This window comes from Monodelphis domestica, chromosome X, assembly GCF_027887165.1.
Source record: "Monodelphis domestica isolate mMonDom1 chromosome X, mMonDom1.pri, whole genome shotgun sequence".
NCBI classification, from domain to species: Eukaryota; Metazoa; Chordata; class Mammalia; order Didelphimorphia; family Didelphidae; genus Monodelphis; species Monodelphis domestica.
The window spans coordinates 16,698,865-16,720,540 of record NC_077235.1 but is presented as its reverse complement, the minus strand read 5'-3'; the positions used below and the strand labels follow the sequence as shown (position 1 = coordinate 16,720,540).

At 42.4% G+C, this 21,676-nt stretch overlaps 1 long non-coding RNA gene across 1 annotated transcript; it reads right to left on the bottom strand.

Annotated features, from left to right (window-relative positions):
* Positions 1 to 819: 819 nt before the first annotated feature.
* On the bottom strand, positions 820 to 10,118 carry LOC107650504 (uncharacterized). Its single transcript, XR_008914386.1, has 2 exons — positions 9,277 to 10,118; positions 820 to 1,592 (listed from the first exon to the last, which is right to left on the bottom strand). It is a non-coding gene; the product is annotated as an uncharacterized LOC107650504 (long non-coding RNA).
* Positions 10,119 to 21,676: the final 11,558 nt, after the last annotated feature.

Sequence of the window (21,676 nt, the reverse complement as noted above, 5' to 3'; positions counted from 1 at the left end):
CTTCAACTGGGGAATGGCTGAACAAATTGGGGTACCTGTGGGTGCTGAAATAGTATAGACCTCAAAGGAATAATAAACTGGTGGAATTCCACAGGAACTGGAAAGACCTCCAGGAATGGATGCAGAGTGAGAGAAGTAGAACCAGGAGAACATTGTACATAGAGATGGATGCACTGTGGTACAATGGAATGGAATGGAATGGACTTCTTCATTAGTGTCAATGCAATCATCCTAAACCACCCGGCAGAATCGATGAGAAACAACACTATCCACATTCACAAGGAAAACTGTGGGAGTAGAAACACCCAAGAAAAACAACTGCTAGATTACAAGGGTCCAGGGGGTTAAGGCTGGGGATATAGAATCTAAATGAACATCCTAGTGCAAACATCAACAACTAGAAAAGAGGTTCTCCTGAAGGACACATGTCATACCCAGTGGAATTCCCCTCGACTATGGGAAGGGTAGGGCAGGGTAAGGATTGAAAGAATATGATTCTTGTCACCGAGGAGAAATAATGTGCTAAACTGACTAAATAAAATCTGAAAAGCAATGTAAGAAGACAATTTCTGAATAAAGAAATCAATAAAAGGCTGGCTAGAACAGTTTGAGAAGGATCAATTCTCCAGACTTAGTTTCTGGTCTCCAGGTGTTTCAAGATTTTGCATTTCTTCCTTGGTCTCAGGTGTCAGTTTTCTCCCTGAGGAGACGACATCATTTTGTTGAAAGGCACCTGGAATGATTGTTGTGGGGTTCATAGATGCTCCACTGGAGCTCGGAGTTATATCATCGTAAGAATGCAAGACTCTGAAACATGGCTTCAAAAGAAAAGGGGACATTTTATTGATGTGAAAGTCATGTTGACTGTGGTCAGGAGGCATCCAAGGTGGGAGAGCTTGCGAGCAAAATCTGCTCCTTGGGAGGAAGGCAACACAGCATGCCTCCATGCTGGGGTTTAGCTATCATTTGACAGCAGTGAGGACAGAAACAAGGGATTTGGGCAGGAGGCTTGCCCCAGGCCATGGGGCTGGTTCTTGGCATCTGCAGCATAAAGGAAGGGGTGTATCTCCTTGGCCATCTGATTCAAAGGGTAAAGAAGAGTGAGTAGAAGCAGTGAAAGGTGGGGCTGCAGGTGAGGAACAGCTCAACTCTCCACAGTTTGTGCAGTATCCTCACTAGAGTGCATGGGACCTCAATGGCGGCTAACACTCTATGTCCTTTTGCCTCACTTTGTTTCATAGCCTGGCCGAGGAAATGCCATTCTTCTTTAGTAAATGCTCCTTTTTGGGAAATGTCAGGACAACAGGTTAAGATCCCTATGAAGTAATGCTCAGAGCTTAGCCTCTGAGCTATTGATTCCTTGCTTTCCTATTCAAGACTTCCAGCGCCTCATGGAAGAGTCAAAGAAAAAGGGTTTGGACGCATCATGCAGTCTGCCACAGCCACTCACCTCACTGGCCAAAGTAGAGGTCTGCCACTCCCCCTCCAATCTTGAACCAAATACATCTTCTGAGCCACCTGAACATCACAGGGACACCATCATATGCTTTCCTTGCCAGCAACCACTTGTTCTGATTTTCTAGGGTGGACAGCTGAGAAGAAGAATGGGAAAGATCGACTGATTGATGAATTCCATAGAGGGACAGACCAATGGACAGACAGATTGACAGACACTGGAGCTCGAGAGATAAACAGATGCATACATAGGCAGAAACACACATACTTACTTATATAGAGACAGATACCCAGAGAGGACTGATGAACAGACAGATAGACAGACTGACAGGTACATAGACAGAATGGCAGTAAGACAGAATAACAGATAAAGGAAGTTCTCTGTCAGTCAGTCCTCTTGTCTGTCAGTCCAGTTTTCTATCTCTCAGTCTATATGGATATAGAGCTAGAGATAGTGTGGCTTTTCCTGGGTTGTGGACTGAGGAACTGCATCCCCCAGTTAGCTCAAAGAGTCCCTCCCCCATCTTTCCTGGGCAGGATTGGTATTGAATTGGTCCATTCCTAGGCTGGGTTATAAATGATGCTCCCTACTTTCCTGTGTGTCATTGGTGTTTAGTTGGACCAATCCTGGGTTAAGGAGGGGCCATGGGCATTGTCCCGCCCCCACCACAGGATTTGTCCAGTTCCGGACCAATCCTAAGCCAGGACTGAAAAGGGAGAGATTCCTGGGGCTCAATGGGGGTTGTAGTTCCCCAGCCTTTCAGAATACTTGAAAACCCACAAAAGAGACAGACAGACTGATAGATGGACCAACCAGTAGGCAAATAGACAGAATAACAGATCAAATACTCTGTCTGTCAGTCCTTCTCTCGGTCCAGCTGTCCATCTCTCATTCTACATAGATTCATACAGAGATCCTGTGGGTTTTCAAGGGTTGTGGCCTAGGGGACTACATTACCCACTGTGCTCCAGAGGTCCCTAACACTTATTGCCAATGAGGGATTGGTCTGGAATTGGACCAATCCTATGCTAGACCAGGGAGGATGGCCATTATTTTCTTTCATGGGATTGGTCTTGAAATGGACCTATCCCATGCTAAGGAGGGACCATGGCCATGGTCCCTCCCCCAACAAGGGATTGGCCCAATGCAAAACCAATCCCAAGCCAGGACTCAAAGGGGTGGGACCCCTGGGTCACACTGGGAATTGTAGTTCCCCAGGATGTCACAATATTTTAAAACACAAATGACATACACAGAGATTGAGAGATGCACAAACAGGCAGGCAGATAGATACATAAACTACACTGACAGAAACACAAAGAGATAGATAGATAGATAGATAGATAGATAGATAGATAGATAGATAGATAGATAGATAGATAGATGAGAGACAGATACATACATAGATACATAGATACATAGATACATAGATTGGCAGATATAGACAGACAGTGAGATAGACAGACAGAGAGACACATACAGACAGATACAAAAATCTGGATAAATAGACAGTTGCACCTCCAGTGAGACATACTTGTAGATACACAGAAAAGAAGTCAGATAGACAGAATGACAGAGAAATTAATCTGTCGGTCAGTCTGTCTGTTTATGTGATTGTCTGTCTGTTCCTCTGTCCTGTGTTTTTGTCCATCAGTATGTCTGTGTCTGGAAGTCTATTTCTTCTTCCTTCTCTTTTTATCAACCTAATAATCTTTCTGTCTATCTCTCTCTCTTTGAATCTGTCTACCCAAGTCTATCTCTCTAGATATTTGTCTGTTTCTGTCTATGTATCGATCGCTTGACTTTCTCTGTCTCTCTATCTGTCATTCTCTGTCTATTAATCTATCAATACCTCAGTCTACCTTTCTATCCATCCTTCATTATATCTAACTGTGTCTCTATATATCTGTCTGTATCTGTCTGTCTGTATGTCTATCTATGTATGTATTTATCTCATTCTATCTGTGTGTATATGTGTCTGCCTGTATATGTCTATTGGTGTGTCGATCTATCAACTTGCCCATTTATCATTCTGCATATATGTGGCTTTCATTCTCTCTCTCTTTATTTCTCTCTCTCTCTCTTTATCTATCTATCTCTCTATTTCTTCCTCCATCCCTCCCTCTCTCACAAATAGCTATCTTTCTGTGTAGAGAAAAAAACCTGACAGACAGAAAGACAGAGACTGAGAGAAGAGAATATATAAATAGATACACAGATAGATAGATAGATAGATAGATAGATAGATAGATAGATACATACATACATACATACATACATACATATATACATAGAGATAAGCAGAAGAGACTGGCTGGCAGAGAGATAGATAGATAGACATACAGACAGGCAGAGAGATACATAGACAGCAGAAAGAGTCACCCAGAAAATATAGAAATATTGGTAGACAGACAGCACACAGATAGACAGATATAAAAGAGAGAGAAAGAGAGAGAGAGAGAAAGAGAGAGAGAGAAAGAGAGAGAGAGAGAGAGACCAAGCAAGGAACAGACATGGACAGAAGGACAATCATAAAGAAAGAATTACATATATAGACATAGAGAAAGATATACAAACAGAGTGTAAACATGGAATCTGGAAAACTCAAACGTGTAGCATAGTAAGATCAGGAAGTACCCCAAGGTTAGGACTAGCTTCTAAATTGAAGACTCAAAGTTTGTACTTGTTCCCTGTTTCTGTGAGAATCCACCCAGAAGGGAACCTCAGGGTAGCAGGTTCAGACTGAGTAATGGAGCCTCAAGTGAATGGTAATTCTACTTGAATGGGACTAAGCAGATGGTAAGGACCCCATTTATTTTAGGTAGTCTCCCGTGTGGGGTCAGAGATGTTTCCCCAAGTAAATCCCCACCTGATCAGGGACCATCCTTTAGTCTCCACTGTCAGCAGCCCTTTCCCTTACACCCTCTCCTCAAGCTGTGATTCTTTTCCCAAGCTTCATTGGATGCTGTCAGTAGAGTTGGAACACTCCCATTTTCTTTGTAGCTTGAGCAAAGTCAATCATCTTTCCCTGCCCCTGCATTTCCCCCAAATGGTGGAGAAGTTCCCCAAATTCTTTTCTCCTTTAAACTGTCCAATCTGGTGCTATTGCCTTTCCCAGGGGTCAGTGTCCAGAGCCACCAGAGTTCAGTCCTGGGACTCTCCGTAGCCTTGTGGCGCCCAGCTCTGTCTAGAGCTCTACAGTCACATTGACCCCCTTTTCCTTGATGAAAGAGTCACTTTTCTGACTATTTAATAGTTTTCTGTTTTTACAAGTCAATAGTAGTTAGATAGATACATATAGAGATACATAAATTGATACATAAAAATATAGACACATAAAAACACCCAGAGAAAGAGATATAACCAGACCTGACTGAATGGCAGAAATACAGACAAACTCATTAGATACACAGACAGGCAGGTACATAATTATATAGACTACACAGAGAGAAGCACTAAGACAGACAGACAGAGAGAGAGAGAGAGAGAGAGAGAGAGAGAGAGAGAGAGAGAGAGAGAGAGAGAGGTTCGTATGAACATCCATAAACACATGGACACATAGATATTGCCAGATGCGTCTTCCAGACTGTAGAACACGATGATAGACACACAGACAGACAGACAGATAGACAAAATAACAGAGAAACTAGTCCATCTGTCAGTCTTTCTGTATGTCTGTCGAACTGTCTGTCTGTGTCTGTCAGTCCTTTTTTCTCTCATTCTGACTATATATCCATCTATAAATCTAACTGTATCTATCTATCTATATTGCTATCTGTCTATCCGTGTCTGTGTGTCTATCCATGTGCCTGACTTTCTGTCTCTCTCTCAGTCTGTCTATCTCTACATTCTATCTTCCCTCGGTCTGTCCTTCCATCTATCTGTCTCTGTCTGTCCCTTTGTTTTACTCTCTGATATTCTGTTGTTCTATTAATCTTGCAATGTCTCTGACTATATCTCATTCTGTCTGTTTGTTTTTCTATGTCTTTTTGTTCTATGTTCCTATCTATTTATCTCTTTGTCTGTCTGCCTGCCTGCCTGTCTATCTCTGTCTGTGTCTGACTATGTGTCTCTCTATGTGCTATCTCTATATCCATCTATCTGCCCTTCTACCTATCTGACTACCCATCTGCCCGTCGGCCTGCTTATTTGTCTTTCTGTTTGTCTGTCTCTATCCCTCTGGATTCTCACAGGATCAGGGAACAAGTACAAACTTTGGGGTCTCCAAACTACAAGCTCCCTGGAAACCCAGGCTACACCAGATCCATCCAGGTCACAAGTTTGGGGTTTCAAGATTCCAGGTTGACAATAGGAAAACCGGGAAGACCATTGACCTTTGACATTCCCTCAGAGAGGAGAATGGACAGATTGGTGTGAGAGCAAAAGTGTGTTCTAAAACTTTAACTTTTCTTTGCAAGTTAGGATTCATGTTGTTCTCAATGAAGAGAACACATTCTGCGTAATGCTTTCCCTTAATTTGTGCAGTTGTTCAATAAATAACCAGATAAACAACGGACACTGAATCACATGGGATATTACAAATCTGTGCCATGTTCTTCATCATGTGTCAAACTGCAAGGAATTCTGTTTCCTGCAAAAGCCATACTGTGCCTGCATTAACAGGCCACCATTGGCAAATACAGCTTCTACTCTTTCCTGATTTGATGCAGTGAATGTATTCACAGCATCAGCAATAAGGTGTGTCAAAATAGAATCTAGAAACCACATACTTGGGGCCTAGTGGGATCTGGTGAAGCCCAGGTATCAGGAGGAGCTTGTATGTTGGAGACCCCAAAGTTTGTACTCGTTCCCTGTTCCCATAAGAATCCACCCTGAAGGGAATCCCAGGTGAGCAGTTTCAGACTTAGTGCGGAACCCTCAGGTGAATGACAATCCTACTTAGGTACTCTCCCCTATTGTATGAAGAGTCCCTTTCCCAGGAAGATCCACACCTTGGCAGGGACCATTCTTCAGTATCCACTGTAAGCAGCCCCCTCTCTTAGACCCTAGCCTTTGGCTAGGATTCCTTTCCTAAGCTTGATTGTATCCTGTCAGGGAATTCCTTTGTAGCCATAGCAATGTCACTCATCTTTCTCTGCTCCTGGATTTCCCCCAAGTGGTAGAGAGGTTCCCCAATTTCTTTCCATCCTTGCACTAGTCATCTGGACTGGTGGCCCTCCTAGGGATAACAACGCCAGAATCCAGGGTTTATGCCCTGTAAAAGTCGTGGCCCCAGACTCTAAGAAAAGAATACAATATGGGATTTAGCGCTATCCTGATGCAAGACTTGGTTTTTCAGACTATTTTGACATGGGCACTGTACCCCCAGAAACCCAGGGGAACTATTATCAGGGAAACTCCATTTCCCTTGCATCCTTGTGACTCTTAACCTAGAAACACCCAATGACCCCACCCAGGGTCCTGAGATGTTTACCCTCTTTTGTCCTCCAGATTTAAGGTGGACAAAGAAATGAATCTTTATTCCTCCAGGCAGACCCCAGTCAGATGACCACCCCACCCCACCAAATGCATGAGGGAATAACTTGTCCACATCAGGACCTAGCATCTAAAGAAAATATTAACCCCAGAACTGATGTCATCTGTGGAACAGCCCTTCTTTTTATGCTGTCCTCCCAAAGAACTGCTCCCCACCTTGCTGTTCTAACTTGCTATCCTCCAGGCCCCTCTCAACATTACTTTCTAAATTAATAAATCTCTTTTTGTTTTTAAGCTAAGTTTGGAGTCATTGCATGCTTGCAAAAGGTATCCTTCCCGAACCCATAAGGGTATCCTTCCGTGCCCATAACAATGAAATTTCTGGGTTATTTCTACTTTAACAATTGGCGAGTCAGCCAGAATGTTTAAGTTATGGCTACCTAAACCTCCAGCCAGTTTGACCACCAGACTTGAGGTACACACAGGAACCTATTGAGTACAGTCAGGAATCAACCGGGTGGATTCTCTTAGGCAAGACAACCTTTCAGAAAGTGAACCTCTCTTTAATCAGGAACCAACTGGGCAATCACATTTCTGTGAAAGCCCCAGCCTACTCCCCAGAGGGACTGCTACGAAGTTTATGTTATATATATATATATATATGTATATGTATATATATGTTGGACCAGGTACCTGGGAATGTTAGAAAGGGTGTGGAATATCCCCGAAATCTGGTTCCAAGGTATGTCGGTCAAAACGGTGCCTGGGTCAACCTGAACACAGGCTCCACTATTGACTAACGTTTCTGTGTGTGACTGAGTGTTGGTACCTGTGTATGTGAGTGAAGCAGTATTTCTAGTAGAAGGAAAAGGGAGGATAGAATTGGTGACATGTGTGAATGGTTGGCTGAAAGCATTGAATGGGAAGCTTGAATTGGAGTGTGAGAGCCACAGTGTTCTAAAGAGGGTCTGGGTAACTGCTGTAAGGCTACTAAAATAGAGAAAGTTTCTTCATGAATTGAAATGTCAGGGCTTAAGGTCTAAAGAGCTGGGAAATTTGATTTATGAAAGAGCTTCTCCTAGCAAACAATGTCTAACAAATTGTGTTACAACCGTTTATTCCTCCCCAAAGCTAGAGACAAGGGCAGGAGCTGGCCATCTGCACTGGGGATTATGGAGCAGAAGACCAAAGGAAGACCAGAAATTCTTGACTTTACAGTCTAAACGTTTCTTCCCAAGTTTTGCTAGGACTAATGTGTGAAATCGTGTATATCAAGTGCAGGCAATATTGAGTATTACCAATAAGATGCATTTTCTACTGGGTAATAACTTTGTTATTTCATATTTTTGTCAAGCTGTTGATTTGTTTTCTAAGAGCAACTGTTGATTTTTGCATATAACCGTGTGTCTGCGAGTGTGTGTTTGTGTGTGATATTAGAGGAGTAAAGAAAGTTCATTTGAGGATGGGCAACTATGTACCTGATGGGTCTTTCAATTGTTGTCAAAGGACAAGAAATACTGGGAGAAATGCTTTGCTTTCAATGCTAGGGAAATGGTGAACATTTTTTAATTGAGCCACAAATTTCCTCTCTAGGAGCAGCTTTAGCTAATTTAGGAAATTAGAGTAAAAAAAGTAAAAGAGACGGGAAGAGTAGAGGTGTTCCTACTTAGAGGAAATTTTGAACCTTTTCCTTAGTAACCCTAAGTTTTGTTTTTGGAGAGAAAATGTTACAGGTTTGAGTTTTTGAAAAAGGAAAAGCATCATCAACTATAACCTGATTTGGGGCATTTTGAAGGTCAATTTCCAGAGTGCAACCATTCCAATAGATAAGTTTTTGTTTGAAAAGACCAGAGAATACTGAGAACTAATTTTGCTTTTGAAGTTGAGAGAACTGATGGTTTTGTGTGCATTATTTCAGATAATCATTGGCACAGGACCACTAATAGAGAAAGGAATTCCTCACCTCTGAAACTCTTAAGACATTTCTAGGAACACCCTGGATTTTGCCCCCATTCCCAGTTCTGGCATGGGAGTGAAGAGATGAAAATCTATGAAAGGGAAGGTTTACCTCAAGACCTTTCTTAGGAGCCAAAAGCCTGGACCAGAATTTCCTGCAGACCAGAATCTGAAGTATTACGCAAGGTGACATCTTTAAGAGAAATCCAAAAGAGCCCCCAAGATACAGAATCCAGAGAAGGATTGTTTCCTGTCCTTTTCATTGACTTGAGAAATATATCTTTAGCAGAGGGAAAACTGGCCATTTGATTTCCCCTGAGAATTCTATTTACCTGGAGTCAAGGCCCTTTAAGTAGAGAACCTACAAAGGACAGAATTACTCCCCAGACTGAGTTGAAGGAGGAAAGTTGAAAATAGGAGCATTTTACCTTGTTAAGAGAATGGAAAGGAACATCTGTTCATTGGAGAAGATGCAGCAAAGATTCCAGAGTGCTGGGTTGTCTCAAAGTCGAATCAGAAGACGTTAGGAAAGAAATGACGAAGCCTAGAAGGAATTGGTAGTAAGAAAGATAACCTTAGCTTGGTGTGAGAGAATTGCCATCTAAGGGTGAATTCATTGGAAAGATCATGGGGAAAAGAAATGCTATGGAAGAAAATGGGTTAGGATACAGTCACAAGGGCCAATGGAAGGGCTGAGAAATGGCTCAGCTAAGTGTCTATCAAGCTCTACAGCTGACTGCTGGTCATTACCAACTTATACCTGACATTCTTATTCCAAATGAGGGAGCTTTTCTAACCCATTTGAAGTAATTTCCCACTTTTCTCCTGTTAGATCAAATGTTCTGTCATCCTATGATGAAATCCTCAGAAATGCAAAGCTTAGAATATGGGGATTATTTTAACAATCATTTTGATCTATAGACTCGCACGATTATATTTTTCAGGAGTTAAAGGGGAATGAAAACAGTTTTTCAATCCAGAGAATCCCAACCTCCTCAAAGATAGGGAGGGTATGGATATGTGTGTGTGTGTGTGTGTGTGTGTGTGTGTGTGTGTGTGTGTGTGTGAAACTTTTAAATGTGAATTTCAAAATTGTTTTGAAGGTGAAATTGTGGTTAAAGACTTGGGATTTTCTGACTGTTTGATAGTTTGGCGTTATTTCCACGTCAACAGGTACAAGGATGTTACTTTTGAAAGAACAATTATAGAGAAATTCACAGTTTGAAAGGTTCCAGCACTAGGAAGAGGATTCTCCATTTTACCTAGCACATTTGCAAAATGTAATGGCCAAGACCGATACAGTGAATGGAACGTTGCAACTTGCATTCTTGCTATTGGGTTTAGATGAACATCAGTACTGGGACCCACTTTAGGCACTTGAGCAATGTAAAATTGAGATTTCAACTCTAAACTCCATTCCCCAGGAGTCCTTGCTAGCCCCCAGAATACCCTCTAATCTCACTGAATTCTCACCTCGGATGAGAACAAAATTTTATTTAAAGAGTCTTCCCCATAGGCGGGGGCTCTCTCTTTTGGACTTCCATTTTGGAGCAGAGGTGTCTCTTCCATGATGTGAGGTTGTATTGTCTAGGCCTCTGGCCTAGGCACGTGTTTTTTCTTACCCTGTATTTTCTTTAATGCTTAACTTCAATAAACCTCTAAAAATATAATACTCCTTGCAAAGAGAAACTAATTTCTACCTGCCTCAGTCTCCCCTAAATTTTAATCTTTACAGTAAGCAGTACCTCTTCCAATCCTGAATAACTAATAGGTGACTCTGCCTGGTGTTTCAAAGTTTGAATCTTCCCAATAATGTGGTCACTCTGATGCCATGCATCAATGAAAATATGTCTCCTCTTGAAAATAGAAGCTAGTCAGATTGGCTAACATGTCAGCAAGGGAAAGTAATGAAAGCTGGAGGGGATGTGGCAAAGCATTGCTGTTGGAGTGGTGAATGGCTCCAACAATTCTGGAGGGCAATTTGGATCTCTGCCCAAAGGGCTCCAAAACACTGCCTGCCTTTTGATCCACCCATAGTACTGCAGGGTTTGTACACCACAGACATAATAAGGAAAAAGAGTTGTCTAAGATTATGGATAGATGCACTCTTTGTATTGGCTAAAAATTGGAAAAGGAGGGAATGATGTAAAAAAAATCATTATTTAAATTGCAAAGTTTAAATTCCTTTTGAGAAGAATTTTAGGTAAAGAAGATGCTACCTCTCTGAATCCAGAACTGAACTGTTGGAGAAGCCACCATGAAGAAGCCTCCAGACCACAAGTTGCACAAAATTGAACTTTGGGTGTGGTTGATTGAACATTTATTTGTATGTATACTTTTATGCCAAAGGGGACTGCCCCCTAACTGGCTTTCTGTCAATGCGTCCAGTAATTATTGGTTTTATTCTTTTTTCTCTTATCCTCACACTATTGTAATCTTTTAAGTTTATTATGTTTTTATGATCCTTTTGGGGAAATATTAATTTTTCCAAAATGATCACACGGGGGGATGTAAAAAAATAGACTCGAATACAGGACTACAATCCCCATGAGCCTTTGCGCCACTTCCCCAGAATGCCTTGTAATCTCACCTGGGCCGAGATCGAGAAGGTATTTAAGCAGATTCAAAGGCTTTTGAAGGGTCTTGGTTTTTTTTGGACTTCCGTTTTGGAGCAGAGGCGTCTCTTCCATGATGTGAGGTTATTTTGTCTAGGCCTCTGGCCTAGGCACATGTTTCTTACTTGTATATTCTTAATCTTTAACCTTTAATAAACCTCTAAAAAATATAATACTCCTTGCAGAGAGAAACTAATTTCTACCTGCCTCAGATGCCTCAGTCTCCCCATCTCCCCTAAATTTTAATCCTTACAATGCCCTTCCATTGGGGAATGGCTCAACAACTTGTGGTATATCCTGGTGCTAGAATACTATGGTGCTCAAAGGCATAATAAACTGGAGGAATTCCACGGGAACTGGAAAGATCTCCAGGAATGGATGCAGATTGAGAGGAGTAGAACCAGGAGAACATTGTAGACTTTTCCATTAGTGGAAATGCAGTGATCCTGAACCATCCGGAAAGATCTACAAGAGAGAACACTATCCACATTCAAAAGGAAAACTGTGGGAGTAGAGACACCCATGAAAATCAGCTGTTAGATTACAAGGGTCCACAGGGTTAGGGTTAGGGATAAAGACTCTAAATGAACATCCTAGTGCAAACATCAACAACATGGAAAGAGCTTCTCTTTAAGGACAGATGTCATAGCCAGTGAAATTGACCCTCGGCTACAGGAAGAGTGGAATGTGCTAAATTGAGTAAATAAAATCTGAAAAGCAATAAAAAAATAAAATTTCTGGATGAAGAAATAAATAAAAAGCCAGCTAGAAAAGTTTGAGAATAATCAGTTCTCAAGACTTAGTTTTTGTAGGCAGCTGTTTCAAGATTTTGCATTTCGTTCTTGGCCTCAGGTGTCAGTTTTCTCCCTGAGGAGACGACATCATTTTATTGAATGTCACCCAAGAGGATTTTGTGGTGTTCAGAGATGCACCCCTGGAGCTCCGGAAGGATACCATTGGCAAGAATGCAAGACTCTGAAACTTGGCTTCATAAGAAAAAGAGACAGTTTATTGATTTGGAATGTCATGTTGAATGTGGTCAAGAGGCAGCTTAGGTGGAAGAGCATGGGTGCAAAAGCTGCTCCTTGGGAGGAGAGCAAGACATCATGTCTCCATACTGGGGTTTAGCTATCATTTGACAGCAGTGAAGAAAGGACCCAGAAACAAGGGTTTTGGTCAGGAGGTTTACCACAGGCCATGGGGCTGCTTCTTGGCATCTGCAGCATTAAAGAAGGGGTGTATCTCCTTGGCATCTCATTCAAAGGGTAAAGAAGAGTGAGTACAAGCAGTGAAAGGTGGGGGCTGCAGGTGAGGAACAGCTCAACTCTCCAGTTTGTGCAGTATCCTCACTAGAGTGCATGGGACCTCAATGGCGGCTAACACTCTGTGTCCTTTTGCCTCCCTTTCTTTCATAGCCTGCCCGAGGAAATGCCATTCTTGTTCAGTAAATGCTTCTTATTGGGAAATGTCAGGACAACAGGGTAAGGAGAATGGAAAAGAACAACTGATTGATGAGTTAGATAGAGGGACAGACACAGGAGATCGACTGAAAAACAGATACATACGTAGATAAGTACATACATACACACCTATATAGAGTTAGATACCCAGAGAGGACTGATGGGCAGACAGATAGACAGACTGACAGATACATAGACAGGATGGCAGTAAGACAGAATAACAGATAAAGGAAACTCCCTGTCTATCAGTCCTCCTGTCTGTCGGTCGAGTTGTCCATCTGTCAGACTACATGTATATAGAGCTAGAGATAGTGTGGCTTTTCCTGGGTTGTGGCCTGAGGAACTACATCCCCCAGTGTGCTTCAGGGGTCCCTCCCCCATATTTCTTGGGAGGGATTGGTCTTGAATTATATCTTTCCTATACTGGGTGAGGAATGGTACTCCCTACTTTATTGTTTGTGATTGGTTTTGAGATGGAGCAATCCTGGGATAAGGTGGGCCATGGGCATTTTCCGTCCCCCAACACGGGATTGGTCCAATTACGGACCAATCCCAAGCCAGGAGTCAAAGGGGAGGGATTCCTGGGGCACAATGGGGGTTGTAGTTCCCCAGGCTGTCACAACACTTGAAAACCCACAAAAGAGAGACAGACAGACTGATAAATGCACCAACCAGTAGCCGAGTAGACAGAATAACAGATCAAATAATCTGTCTAATAGTCCTTCTGTCTTTCCAGTTATCCATCTCTCCATGTACATAGATTCATAGTGAGAGAGTCCGTGGGTTTTCAATTGTTGTGGCATAGCAGACTACATCCTCCAGAGTGCTCCAGAGGTCCCTCCCCCTTATTCCCAAGGAGGGAATTGGTCTTGATTTGGACCAATTCTATGCTAATGAGGGACCATGGCCATTGTCCTTCCCCCAACACAGGATTGGTCCAATGAAGACTAAACCCAAGCTGGAACTCAAAGGGATGTGACGACTATGTCCCACTGGGAGTTGTAGTTCCCCAGGCTTCAACAGGTTAAAAAGCACAAAAGTCAGACACACAGACTGAGAGATGCACAAACAGGCATGCCTCCATGCTGAGGTTTAGCTATCATTTGACAGAGGTGAGGACAGGGCCCAGAAAGAAGGGGTTCGGGCAGGAGGTTTGCCCCAAGCCATGGGCTAGTTCTTGATATCTGCAGCATTAAAGAAGGGGTGTTTCTCTTTGGCCATCTGATTCCAAGGGGCAAGAAGAGTGAGTAGAACCAGTTAAAGGTGGGGCTGCAGGTGAGGAACAGCTCAACTCTCCACAGTTTGTGCAGTATCCTCACTAGAGTGCATGGGATCTCAATGGCGGCTAACATTCGGTGTCATTTTGACTCACTTTGTTTCATAGTCTGCCCGAGGAAATGCCATTCTTCTTTAGTAAATGCTCCTTGTTGGGAAATGTCAGGACAACAGGTTAAGATCCCTATAAAGTAAGGCGCAGAGCTTAGCCTCTGAGATCTTGATTCCTTGCTTTCCTATTCAAAACTTCCAGCACCTCAAGGATCAGTCTGATCAAAAGGGTTTGGACCCATCATCCAGTCTGCCACAGCCACTCACCTCACTGGCCAAAGTAGAGGTCTGCCACTCCCCCTCCAATCTTGAACCAAATACATCTTCTGAGCCACCTGAACATCACAGGGACACCATCATATGCTTTGCTTGCCAGCAACCACTTGTTCTGATTTTCTAGGGTGGACAGCTGAGAAGAAGAATGGGAAAGATCGACTGATTGATGAATTAGATAGAGGGACAGACCAATGGACAGACAGATTGACAGGTACTATAGATCGATTGGTAAACAGATACATACATAGACAGGAACATACATACATACTAATATAGAGACAGATAACCAGAGAGGACTGATGGGCAGACAGATAGACAGACTGACAGATACATAGACAGAATGGCAGTAAGACAGAATAACAGATAAACGAAGTTCTCTGTCAGTCAGTCCTCTTGTCTGTCGGTCCAGTATGCTATCTCTCAGTCTATATGGATATAGAGCTAGAGATAGTGTGGCTTTTCCTGGGTTGTGGACTGAGGAACTGCATCTCCCAATTTGCTCAAAGGGTCCCTCACCCATCTTTCCTGGGCGGGATTGGTCTTGAATTGGTCCATTCCAAGGCTGGGTAGGAAATGATGCTCGCTACTTTCCTGTGTGTGATTGGTCTTTAGGTGGACCAATCCTGGGCTAAGGAGGGGTCATGGGCATTGTCCCGCACCCACCACAGGATGTGTCCAATTCTGGACTAATCCTAAACCAGGACTCAAAGGGGAGTGATTCCTGGGGCACAATGGGGGTTGTAATTCCCCAGCCTTTCAAAATACTTAAAAACCCACAAAAGAGACAGACAGACTGATAGATGGACCAACCAGTAGGCAAATAGACAGAATAACAGATCAAATACTCTGTCTGTCAGTCCTTCTCTCGGTCCAGCTGTCCATCTCTCATTCTACATAGATTCATAGAGATCCTGTGGGTTTTCAAGGGTTGTGGCCTAGGGGACTACATTACCCACCGTGCTCCAGAGGACCCTAACTATTATTTCCAATGAGGGATTGGTCTTGAATTGGACCAATCCTATGTTGGGCCACGGATGATGCCCATTATTTCCTTTCACGGGATTGGTCTTGATAAGGACCAATCCCATGCTAAGGAGGGACCATGGCCATGGTCCCTCCCCCAACAAGGGATTGGCCCAATGCAAAACCAATCCCAAGCCAGGACCCAAAGGGGTGGGACCAATGGGTCACACTGGGAATTGTAGTTCCCCAGGATGTCACAACAGTTTCAAACACAAATGACATACACAGAGATTGAGCCATACACAAACAGGCAGGCAGATAGATACATAAACTACACAGAGAGAAACACAAAGATATAGATAGATAGATAGATAGATAGATAGATAGATAGATAGATAGATAGACAGAGAGAGAGTGAGAGAGATACGCACATATATCCATAAACACATGGACACATAGATATTGCCCAATGGGTCTTGCAGACAGAAAGACAGGATGATAGACACACAGACAGTCAGACAGATAGACAAAATGACAGAGACACTAGTCCATATGTCAGTCTTTCTGTATGTCTGTCGATCTGTCTGTCTGTGTCTGTCAGTTCGTTTTTCTCTTATTCTATTTATCAATCTATTGATCTAACTGTATCTATCTATCTATATTGCGATCTGTTTATCACTGTTGGCCTGTCTATCCATCTGCTTGACTTTCTGTGTACCTCTCAGTCTGTCTGTCTCTCCATTCCATCTTCCCTAGGTCTGTCCTTCCATCTATCTGTCTCTGTCTGTCCCTTTGTTTTACTCTCTGATATTCTGATGTTCTATTAATCTTTCAGTGTCTCTGACTATCTTTCATTCTGTCTGTTTCTGTTTCTTTGGCTCTTCATTCTATCTTCCTATCTATTTATCTCTCTATCTGTCTGTCTCTCCCCCTGTCTATCTCTGTCTGTGTCTGACTATGTGTCTCTCTATGTGCTATCTCTATATCCGTCTATCTTCCCTCCTACCTATCTGACTACCCACCTGCCAGTCGGCCTGCCTATTTGTCTTTCTGTTTGTCTGTCTCTATCTCTCTGGATTCTCACGGGATCAGGGAACAAGTACAAACTTTGGGGTCTCCAACCTACAAGATCCTCCGGAAACCCAGGCTACACCATATCCCACTAGACCACAAGTTTGGGGCTTCTACATTCCAGGTTGACAAATGGAAAACCCGGAAGGCCATTGACCTTTGACGAAGCTCTCTGTCAGTCAGTCCTCTTGTCTGTCGGTCCAGTTTTCTATCTCTCAGTCTATATGGATATAGAGCTAGAGATAGTGTGGCTTTTCCTGGGTTGTGGACTGAGGAAGGGCATCCCCCAGTTTGCTCATTGGGTCACTCCCCCATCTTTCCTGGGCAGGATTGGTCTTGAATTGGTCCATTCCTAGTCTAGGTAATAAATGATGCTCCCTACATTCCTGTGTTTGATTGGTCTTTATGTGGACCAATCCTGGGCTAAGGAGGGGCCATGGGCATTGTCCCGCCCCCACCACAGGATTTGTCCAATTCTGGACCAATCCTAAGCCAGGACTCAAAGGGGAGTGATTCCTGGGGCACAATGGGGGTTGTAGTTCCCATGGCTTTCAAAATACTTGAAAACCTACAAAAGAGACAGACAGACTGATAGATGGACCAAGCAGTAGGCAAATAGACAGAATAACAGATCAAATACTCTGTCTGTCAGTCCTTCTCTCGGTCCAGCTGTCCATCTCTCATTCTACATAGATTCATACAGAGATCCTGTGGGTTTTCAAGGGTTGTGGCCTAGGGGACTACATTACCCACCATGCTCCAGAGGTCCCTAACACTTATTGCCAATGAGGGATTGGTCTGGAATTGGACCAATCCTATGCTGGACCAGGGATGATGGCCATTATTTTCTTTCATGGGATTGGTCTTGAAATGGACCTATCCCATGCTAAGGAGGGACCATGGAAATGGTCCCTCCCCCAACAAGGGATTGGCCCAATGCAAAACCAATCCCAAGCCAGGACTCAAAGGGGTGGGACCCCTGGGTCACACTGGGAATTGTAGTTCCCCAGGATGTCACAATATTTTAAAACACAAATGACATACACAGAAATTGAGCCATGAACAAACAGGCAGGCAGATAGATACATAAACAACACGGAGGGATACACAAAGATATAGATAGATAGATAGATAGATAGATAGATAGATAGATAGATAGATAGATAGATAGATAGATAGATAGATAGATGAGAGACAGATACATACATAGATACATAGATACATAGATAGATACATAGTTAGGCAGATATAGACAGACAGAGAGATAGACAGATAGAGAGACACAGACAGACAGATACAAAAATCTGGATAGACAGTTGCACATTCAGTGAGACAGACTTTTAGATACACAGAAAAGAAGTCAGATAGACAGAATGACAGAGAAATTAATCTGTCGGTCAGTCTGTCTGTTCATGTGATTGTCTGTCTGTTCCTCTGTCCTGTCTTTTTGTCCATCAGTATGTCTGTGTCTGGACGTCTATTTCTCCTTCTTTCTCTTTTTATCAATCTAATAATCTTTCTGTCTATCTCTCTCTCTTTGAATCTGTCTACCCATGTCTATCTCTCTAGATATTTGTCTGTTTCTGTCTATGTATCGATCGCTTGATTTTCTCTGTCTCTCTATCTGTCATTCTCTGCCTAATAATCTATCGATACCTCAGTCTACCATTCTGTCCATCCTTCATTATATCTAACTGTGTCTCTATTTATCTGGCTGTATCTGTCTCTATGTATGTCTATCTATGTATGTATTCATCTCATTCTACCTGTGTGTATATGTGTCTGCCTCTATATGTCTTTTGGTGTATCGATCTATCAACTTGCCCATTTATCATTCTGCATATATGTGGCTTTCATTCTCTCTCTCTTTCATTCTCCCTCTCTCTTTATCTATCTATCTCTCTATTTCTTCCTCCCTCCCTCCCTCTCTTACAAATAGCTATCTATCTGTGTAGAGAAAAAAACCTAACAGACAGACAGACAGATAGATGGACAGAAAGACAGAGACTGAGAGAAGAGAATAGATAAACAGATAGATAGATAGATAGATAGATAGAAAGAAAGATACATACATACATACATACATAGAGATAAGCAGAAGAGACTGGCTGGCAGACAGATATACATACAGACAGGCAGAGAGATACATAGACAGCAGAAAGAGTCACCCAGAAAATATAGAAATATTGGTAGACAGACAGCACACAGATAGACAGATATAAAAGAGAGAGAAAAAGAGAGAGAGAGAAGAGAGAGAGAGAGAGAGAGAGAGAGAGAGAGAGAGAGAGAGAGAGAGAGAGAGAGACCAAGCAAGGAACAGACATGGACAGAAGGACAATCATAAAGAAAGAATTACATATATAGACAGAGAGATAGATATACAAACAGAGTGTAAACATGGAATCTGGAAAATTCAAACGTGTAGCATAGTAAGATCAGGAAGTACCCCAAGGTTAGGAGTAGCTTCTAAATTGAAGACTCAAAGTTTGTACTTGTTCCCTGTTTCTGTGAGAATCCACCCAGAAGGGAACCTCAGGGTAGCAGTTTCAGACTGAGTAATGGAGTCTCAAGTGAATGGCAATTCTACTTGAATGGGACTAAGCAGATGGTAAGGACCCCATTTATTTTAGGTAGTCTCCCCTGTGGGGTCAGAGATGTTTCCCCAAGTAAATCCCCACCTGATCAGGGACCATCCTTTAGTCTCCACTGTCAGCAGCCCTTTCCCTTACACCCTCTCCTCAAGCGATGATTCTTTTCCCGAGCTTCATTGGATGCTGTCAGTAGAGTTGGAACACTCCCATTTTCTTTGTAGCTTGAGCAAAGTCAATAATCTTTCCCTGCCCCTGGATTTCCCCCAAATGGTGGAGAAGTTCCCCAAATTCTTTTCTCCTTTAAACTGTCCAATCTGGTGCTATTGCCTTTCCCAGGGGTCAGTGTCCAGAGCCACCAGAGTTCAATCCTGGGACTCTCCGTAGCCTTGTGGCGCCCAGCTCTGTCTAGAGCTCTACAGTCACATTGACCCCCGTTTCCTTGATGAAAGAGTCACTTTTCTGACTATTTAATAGTTTTCTGTTTTTACAAGTCAATAGTAGTTAGATAGATACATAGAGATACATAAATAGATACATAAAAATATAGACACATAAAAACACACAGAGAAAGAGATATAACCAGACTTGACTGAATGGCAGAGATACAGACAACTCATTAGATACACAGACAGGCAGGTACATAATTATATAGACTACACAGAGAGAAGCACTAAGACATAGAGAGATAGATAGATATATAGATAGACAGTCCTATACAGAACACGCAGTGGAAGATAGTGGCTGCCACGCAGCCGATATACAAGTTTAAGGTCAAGGTGAAGAACTCAGGACTTGATCTTGAGTATGACAGTCACGTTAATGTCACTGCATGTGTTTTTGCTCCTTATGTAATGCTAGTAGGTAACAGCCTTCGAATTTTTAAAAATGACCAAGGTCTATATGAGATCAACTGCACAAAATGCCGCCTACATCAATGCCTTAGTCCTAAAAACCAAGATTCATATGTTGCTATCATGTATCATCCACCTTTAATGTGGGTACCTGTCGACTTGACAGAGACGTGGGCATCTGCGCCTACTGTGCACATCATTCAAAAGGCATTTAACATGGTTATACACAGGTCCAAGAGAATGGTCTTGGAGATTATAGGAGCCGTAGTCTCAGTAATTGCCATGATCACATCACTAACCACGGCAACATTGGCATTAACTTCCTCTATCCAGAACCATGAGTTCATACAGGAAGTGGTGTCTAACTCTTCCAAATTATGGCACACTCAGCAGAGTATTGACTTAGCTTATAGAGATGAGCTGGACAGTTTAAAAGATGCTGTGTTTTGGTTAGGTAAAGAGGTTGAAGCTTTACACACAAGGATTACTTATCCCTGTCATTACAATCAAACGGGTTATTGTATTACTCCGTTGCCATATGATAATGTGTCATATGAATGGCAACTGGTCGTTCAGCACATCAAGGGTGCTTGGGGAAGCCATAACAGCACCTTGGACATTATTAAATTGCAACAGCAGATCAACAAAATAGACCAAATTGTATATGAGAATGAAGCTGCAAACATAGCTGCAAATTGGGAAGCAACTTTATCTTCCCTAGATCCCCAAAATTGGTTTGGTAGAGCTAACTTAACCAGCATTGGTACTATCATTTTATTCATATTATTGGCTATGGGTTTGATTATACTTTGCAGCAGAAGCTGTAAAAACAGAGCCTACATTCAAGGCATACTGCCAGAATTGGCACGGTCTTATCACACTAGGCAATTGGTGCCTGAAAATGTTGAATTGAACACGACCGTTCCATGAAAGACCAGAGTATCATGATATTTTACATTCCAATCTTTGCTATATACTGAGAAGATGAAGGCATGTTTGCTATGTCACATGTCTGTCCCTCCTGAATTGTTCAGAGAGGATGTTTTTTTTTTTCTTTAAAGGGATCTCTCCCACCACACAATCAAAAAGAAAAGGGAGAGGAATCTTATACAGATCAGTATTTCTAAGAAATCTTACAGAGATCAGTATTTTGCTATAAGATCAGTATTTATATTTTAGAGGACACTTTTTAAAGTCACTTTTGATTGATCAACCTTGAATTTTTCTTGTACACTATTAAGGCCAGAACTTTGAGTATAAGGAAGGTACTGTTAATGCTCTGATCCAAATTATGAAGGTGCCAAGATTTCTAGAATTACAGTCACCTTACGGTCAGTAAACATGAGAACATGACAGAAATTGTTAATTTTCAGTTGACCATTCTGGAGAGTGATGTCTGATTGCATGCAACGGGAATCATAATGAATCTTTCATTATGGACCAGACAGCCTAAGCCACGGTGATGCATTTTCCATGTGAAATGGATGCTTGAGGTTGGGGAATGCAGAGACATAGTGCACTGACGCCCTCAGTCACTGGATGTCCTGGCATCGTCCTACCAACCAGTTTCTTAGGTGGCAGGCATCTGGCAGTGAGAGCGAATAGATCCCAAAGATGCAGAATCAGTTCAAGAGAAGGAAAGCATTTATCCTTCGGGTCCAGAGGAGGTCAGTTT